Below are 7778 nucleotides of genomic sequence, written 5' to 3' on the forward strand. Positions count from 1 at the left end.
TGTATTTTTATTCATAATTATTCAAATTTTTTTTTTTAATATTCATATTAAATGGTAGCTTATATCTCTCCATCGGGGGGGGGGGTAAATATATAAAACTGTGTGGATACAATAAATAGCAAAAATGGAAATTGCGATTGAACAAGGGTAAAAAAAATGGCAAAAAAAAGCTTTGAACAGTAGGGTGGGAAAACCCTTTTCATGAAGGTCATAAATAGCAGCAACGTTGGTTAAGTTGAAACATTCAACTTTTTTGTGAGTTTCAGTGAGTTTGTGTACGTAGCTTAGTGCTGGGTGTAAACATTCTGTAACTCACCATGACATCATAGTGTCATAAGCTTCTGCTGTCATTGCATTTGCTACTTGATTATTGTGAGAGGGAGCTGCTGCGGTGATAAACTTGATTAGCTGTGGAAGCTTTTCCCCAGTACGATGGATTATATAGATCCTGAGTGCTTATCAGTTATTGATCCTGCTTGGGAGGTGCTGGACCCAAACCCCAACCTCCAGGAATTGTTCATGTCATTTAATGGCATGTTTTTCCAGGGACAGTTGAAGGGGGTGGAAGTAAAATGGAGCCGCAGGATGATACTAAACAGCGGGATTTGTTACTACAAGGAAAATGAAGACGTGTGCACTATATATATCAGCAAGCCACTATTGAGTTTGAGATCAAGGAGAGATCTTGTTGAGGTCCTTCTCCATGAAATGATTCATGCTTTCCTGTTGTAACACGCCAATACAGAGATGATGGAGCCCACGGACCAGAGTTCTGCAAACACATGGAGCGCATAAATAACATCACTGGCGCCAACATTTCCATCTACCACAATTTCCATGCAGAGGTTGCTGAATGCAGAAAACACTGGTGGCCAGGGGCGTAACTAGACGCCTCAGGGCCCGGGTGCGAGAATCTGTTAAGGGCCCCCCCACCCCCTCACCCCCTCACCCCCCCCAAAAAACATGATTTTTACCCAACAATTTTTTTTCAACTAATTCAACAAATTCAATTTACATATTGAATCATAATCAAAGAAAAAGGGGCGCATGTACAAAGGGCATAATCCAGGGGTGTCCAAGTTTTTTCTGCAGTGGGCCACTTCATCAGAATTGTATACGTGCGCGGGCCGCACTCATTTTTCCACTGTGACAAAAAATATGGCCTTTAATAAAATATGCAGATTAAAATAAAGTAAAATGACACAAAACCTTTACTCTTCCTCTCACTGATTTCTGGGCCTTGAAAGTTTTGCGACTACAAATTCAGGATTCCCTAGATTTATTCTAGGGATGAACTAAAATGAAAATTCTGGACCAAAACATTCAGGGTTCACTTAGCCAAAACCGAAAATGACCCCCACCTTTAAAAATAATAATAAAAACTCACATATTTAATAAAAGTAGGTAACACACAATAGGACAAAATTAGCAATATGACTTGGCATGATAGGAGTGTGATTGCTGTTAGCCTAGGCAACCAGTAAATGCTGGTACCTAGGCATGATGGGACTGTGCTCGCTGTGATTGCTGTTAGCAATCACACTCCTATCATGCCAAGTCAGCAGTACATGCTGGTACAGGGTGGCTGTAAGTGATGTGCAGACCCCATACTGCTGGCAGCATCACTACACGAGGGGGGCAGCTAGCTAGGTTTCAGCATGTACTAGCTGACTTGGCATGATAGGAGTGTGATTGCTAACAGTAGTCACAGTCCCATCATGCCTAGGTTCCAGCACTTACACATCCATCCAGTAAATGCTGGAACCTAGGCATGATGGGACTCTGATTGCTGTTAGCAATCACACTCCTATCATGCCAAGTCAGCCAATACACGCTGGTACAGGATGGCTGTAAGTGATGTGCAGACCCCATACTGCTGGCAGCATCAATACACAAGGGGGGCAGCTAGCCAGGTTTCAGCATGTACTGGCTGACTTGGCATGATAGGAGTGTGATTGCTAACAGCAATCACAGTCCCATCATGCCTAGGTTCCAGCACTTACACATCCATCCAGTAAATGCTGGAACCTAGGCATTATGGGACTGTGATTGCTGTTAGCAATCACACTCCTATCATGCCAAGTCAGCCAGTACATGCTGGTACAGGGTGGCTGTAAGTGCAGACCCCATACTGCTGGCAGCATCACTACACAAGGGGGGCAGCTGGCCAGGTTTCAGCATGTACTGGCTGACTTGGCATGATAGGAGTGTGATTGCTAACAGCAATCACAGTCCCATCATGCCTAGGTTCCAGCACTTACACATCCATGCTATCTCACACACACACACACACACACACACATATAATCATTAATTCACAGATTCATTCCCTCAATCACACACACTCATTCAAACACCCTCCCCACCCCCTTACCTGTACTGCAGCTCCCTCGATGCCGCTCACAGACTTCAACAGGGGGCGCGGCCTCCCTCTGCCTTCTCTGCTAAAGCACAGAGGAAGTAGGAAGTCACGTGAACTCCGCTTCCTCCGTGCTGTCCAGAAGACCCTCCCACAAGTAAGTAGCAGGGCTTGAGGTGCGGCTCGTGTAAGATCGGTTGCCCTGGCTGCCGATCTTACGCGGGCCGCACCTCGAGGTCTCGCGGGCCGCATTTTGGACGCCCCTGCCTTATTTAAAAAAAAAAAAAAAAAAAAACGTAAAAAAAAAAGATTTCGGGCGGCCCCCTTGGCTTGGGCCCCCCTGCCGCCGGGGCCCGGTCGCAGTCGCGACCCCTGCGACCCCGGTAGATCCGCCACTGCTGGTGGCTCTGTAATGGTCCCTGCAGAGCTTGGGGGCCAAAGTTTGGCTTCATAATGCGGGCAATAAATCGGACACCCTCTGCTCGGGAACGTTGGTGGTCACACAATCAGGTTACCTGTGGGGGGACTTTTATTAAAGTGAATGGGCCTGAAAACTACATTCAAAAAGGGAAGAAGAGGAGTTTCAGTTCACCAACCGCCACCCCAAATGACAACAGTGACCATCAACTGCCTAGCAAGAGGGCCAGAATGGACAAATAATTCATTGATATGTTATAACATCTATACATACTGATCAGCACATGGTTCTTGTGCTACTTTGTTACTTGGAGTTCTACTAGTTCCTGATTGTATTATATACCAATTAAATTGTTTAAACCCAAGTGAACATTTCTATTGAATTCCTTACTATACATATATATAAGTGCATAATTTCTGATAAAGACAGGCATCTTTTGGGCTACATTCATCCCCACCAAACATTCTCAGCGCTAAAGAAAGATGAACAGGCGGTATTGGGTCAATTTAGGTCCAAAAGAGGGACCCTTGGGAGGTATGATTTATGTGATACGTTATTTGGCATTAACCATTACATTTCCCAAATTACACAACATTTTATTTTCAGTTCTGCAAGGGAAACATCTATCTGACAAAATTACATGTAGCTGCTGAAGTGAGTTTGGTGGTGACGGGTTGCTCGGTAGAGAGCAAGAAGTGGCTGAAGGGAATTAAATTAACTTGGCAGACATCGTATGGCTTCCAGTACGTTGGACAAACACGTCAATCAATAACCTGCTTTATAATAACGTCAGAATTTCCTATCGTACGATTAATTTAAGATGTGTTTGGAGTTGCCATTGAGTCTCCACATACCTCTAAATCATTCTGGATCCTAAATAGAATATTAAATAGTCTCCGGACCCCGGCTTCTTAGTAACTCTTATAAAGCTTTAGTTAAGTCATTACGTTTCTTGTAGCTTTCCCTTCCTGCTTACCAGGCATGAGGTGGTAACCTCTTTTGTTGGCTGAATTGCATTTTAGGTATGTATTTCCCTAAAAGACATGTTTGTTTTATGATTATATGTAAAAATCCTTGAATCTTCAATAAAGAAATTAAGTTGGAATAAAAAAGGTTTAGACAATATATATGTATACACACACGCGCACACACACACATATATATCTGTACTGGGGGGGCATAAGGGGTGCTGGAAAGTTTTAGTGGAGGAGTGTAAGGATGAACTAAGGGGAGTTAGTGTAAAAATAGGGCAGAGGGAGAGGCCTAGGAGGCCATCAACATTTGTACCTATATTTGTACAATGTGACATTCAGAGCCGGCCTTAAGTGTTCTGGTGCCCTGTGCGGACTACTCCTCTGGCGCCCCCTTCTCACTACCCCCCTGCCCCTTCTCACTACCTCGCCCCCCTCTGCCACTTCTCACTACCTCGCCCCCCCCTCACTACCCCCCTCTGCCACTTCTCACTACCTCGCCCCCCCTCACGACCTCTCCCCCCTGCCCATTCTCACTACCCCCTCTGCCCCTTCTCTACTCCCGCTCCCTACTTCTCATTATCCTCACTTACCTTGTTGCCGGAGTCCTGCGGTGGGAGCGTAGACATCCGTCTTCCCGCTGTGTCGCAGTACCGGCATTTCATGTTGAGGGGTGCCGAGCGGCTGCTGAAAACTTCACGAGCAACCACTCGTCGCCCCTGCCCGGGACTTAATTTAAAGCATGGGGTTTTTTTTGTTTTTTTTTAAACTTTAACATGATGGATGTTAAATAAAGTTTAAAAAAAATAAACGATGTTTTAATTTAAGTCCCGGGCAGGCGCCCCTGCTGCCATGGCGCCCTGTACTTGTCATGTACTTTTTAAACATACCTGAAATAGTACATGAAATACTGACAAATGCATTTGTTTTATCCAGGCACAAATCTTGTTGTCTTTTTGCCTTTGTTTGAGACCCAGGGCCATTCAGAGTCTTCCCTTACAAACGTTTGTACGACACAAATTTATAAATTGTTTTCACGTCTTTCTCATATTTTAGATGACATATTCCTTTGCAATATTATAAAAGAATAACACACACAAAAAGAATAAGACTACTAAAAGTTTATTATTAAATCAAATACAATATGTGGACAGAAGCAAAAAGTACACATTTACCTCAAAGGAGGTCAGATATAGGGCTACCTCTGGACTCACGAAGAGTCTTTCTTCAGCTCGCAGGAGAGAAAAAACCTCATTGGAGGAAATCTCTGGGGGACCATGGATGAAAGAACCGCCCTTCCCTCTGGGCATTAAGAGGTTAATATGAAACCTAACTGTGCTTTTCTACACTGCACCTTTTACTGTAGACTATTCAATATTCCTACATTCACTATATGTTTCTTAGCCCAGTAAAACACAAAGTTAACATGAAATTAAAAAGGAACGACCGCCTTGTAGATGTTTCTCCTTCAGATATCTCAACTGGAACCCTGACAAACTGCCAGGTAGCCAGCGAACTTGATATCTCTAGGTTCTCTTGTCGGAAGTCCTCGACTGCCTTGTTGTAGATGTTACTCCTTCCTCGTTCTGTAGCAGCAGCAATCTTCAGATATCTCAATTGGATACCTGACAAACTGCCAGGTAGTCAGCGAACCGGATATCTCTAGGTTCACAACGTAACTGTTAATATATGGGAATGGAACCCTACATATAGGCAGCTTCTATTGTGACATCACAATGTCAACAACAGTGTCTATGACATCATTTCCTGTTCTTACACTCTAAAAGGCAAAAACCTTGCAAATTACTGAGCCCTTACATTAACCTGTGTACATTAACTAGGACACTAGCCCTAAACTGATCATACTAGCTAAAAGGCTGTTTAACTGTTAAAACAATAATTCAGAGGTCCACAGTTTACAACATAAATAGACACTTTATTTGTTGGTTTTAATAAAAGATGAAAATACATAATTAAAACGTAACTTTTAATTTAACACTAAAATGAAAGAGCACCAAAAAAAGAAAGAAATGTAAAGTGTATATAACACATCACTCAATCAAACTTGGGCAGAGGAGGAGCATGTACTGGGAATAGAAGATTCTCACATTGTCCCTGTAAGCTTGCGAGTGGGGCTCTCTCCCCATAATGAATCGGTTTATCTTAGTCTGTCAAATTCTAGTCTTGTAATACCTTTGAATATAGTTCCTACCCCGCCTGCCTTAACAGTAATGAGATCTGATGCAGTGTCAAAAGCTCAGTTGCGGTGTAATAAAGTGATCGTGAACTCTAGTGAGGTGTTTTATTCCTTGCTTTAGTATTCAACCTCTTCATCGGGGGAACCCGCATTTCTGAGTTGAGGAAATTTAAATAACCTGCCTAAAAGCTCGTCAACTCAGAAATGCGGGTTATTTAAATTTCCTCAACTCAATAGCAGTTGAGGCTCAACCAATCAGCAAAGAATGCAGGTTATTTCAATTTCCTCAACTGCTATTGAGAAGCACACGCCATTCTGCTACCACCCCTACAGAGAGATCAACACTCATCTCTGGAGTCTATTGAGGAGGTAGGACGGAATATGGTTAAAAAAAGATTAATATGGAATATAGGGCTGCAACGACTAATCGATAATGAAAATCATTGCCAACTAATTTTCATTATCGATTAGTTGAATAGATTTTTATCAATTATAAAATTAGGGTTTTTTCAGAGCAAATGCTCTGAAAAATCTCCCTCGTTTTATAATCCGTTTGATTCAGTGTGACTCACAGCAGCAGTTACTACTTACAGTCCCTCCCTGCAGTCACTCTGACCCCGCCCATTTCCTTATAGCAACTCTGTATAAAATTTATATTTGGGCTGCTGAAAGTTAGGGGAGGGTGGGGATTAATGTAGGGTCAGTTATGGTTAATGTAAGGTCAGTTATGGTTAATGGGGTGTTTAGGGTTAATTTAGGGTCAGTTATGGTTAATGGGGTGTTTAGGGTTAATTTAGGGTCAGTTATGGTTCATGGGGTGTTTAGGGTTAACTTAGGGGCAGTTATGGTTGATGGGGTCGTTAGGGTTAATTTAAGGGCAATTATTGTTGATGGGGTCATTAGGGTTAATTTAGGGGCAGTTATGGCTGATGGGGTCGTTAGGGTTAATTTAGGATCTGTTATGGTTGATGGGGTCGTTAGGGTTAATTTAGGAGTACTTATGGTTAATGGGGTCTTTAGAGTTAATTTAGGAGCAGTTATGTTTAATGGGGTCTTAAGGGTTAATTTAATGCTGAGGACTGAGGGTTAAATTAATTTAATAAGGTTAACTTAAGGTGCAGTTAGAGATAAAAGAGGCAAACTAAAGGGAATCTAAATCCTGGGGCAGTGGAGATTATTAATGTATTTATTTATAAAAGTATTGTGTCAGTGTGCTGGGGGTATGAGGCATATAGGGTATATAAGGCATATGTGGGATGCAGTGTGACATATCTGGGGGTATATGGCATATGTGGGAGGCAGTGTGGCAAGCCTGGGCTCAAATGTGCATAACGGGGGGGGGGGGCAGATTGGGAAATAAAAACAAGAAATGCATTTTTTATCAATGTTATTATTTTTTCAAATCTCTGTTTATTGAAAAAGATATTGTACAGTGGTATATTAGGCATTACAAGAGAACCATATACTTCAGGCATAAGACAGAAACATTCTGCGACGTGAGATACATACGTCAGAACAAATAGTACAGAGAATGGCATTATAGTCTAAGATGAAGGGACAATACCACAGCACATAGCAGTATAAAGGTTATCGTCTGGAGAACGGTCGAGAAGTGACACGTAAGTTGAACGTAACCGTATAAAACAGAGAAGGGTGAATGGATGGTGCGCCGTCTAGAACCATCATAGAAAGAGGTTTGGTATTATAAAAAATGAAACAAACAGCCTAAAGTATATGTGTAAGAAAGTAAGCAGAGGCCAAAAACCTAGTTAACAAGCACCAGGTCAGGACGGGGCCCAATATAGCCACCTAGGACAGCGTGAAAAGAGAGAG

The 7778-nt window shown here is 42.5% G+C and overlaps 1 pseudogene; it reads left to right on the forward strand.

Moving 5' to 3' along the window:
- The first annotated feature begins 432 nt into the window (after window positions 1-432).
- On the forward strand, window positions 433-3019 carry LOC149283286 (DNA-dependent metalloprotease SPRTN pseudogene; annotated as a pseudogene).
- Window positions 3020-7778: the final 4759 nt, after the last annotated feature.

The sequence above is a fragment of the Sceloporus occidentalis genome, unplaced genomic scaffold, assembly GCF_023333645.1.
Source record: "Sceloporus occidentalis isolate IW3139 unplaced genomic scaffold, rSceOcc1.0.p SCAF_107, whole genome shotgun sequence".
Classification (NCBI taxonomy): Eukaryota; Metazoa; Chordata; class Lepidosauria; order Squamata; family Phrynosomatidae; genus Sceloporus; species Sceloporus occidentalis.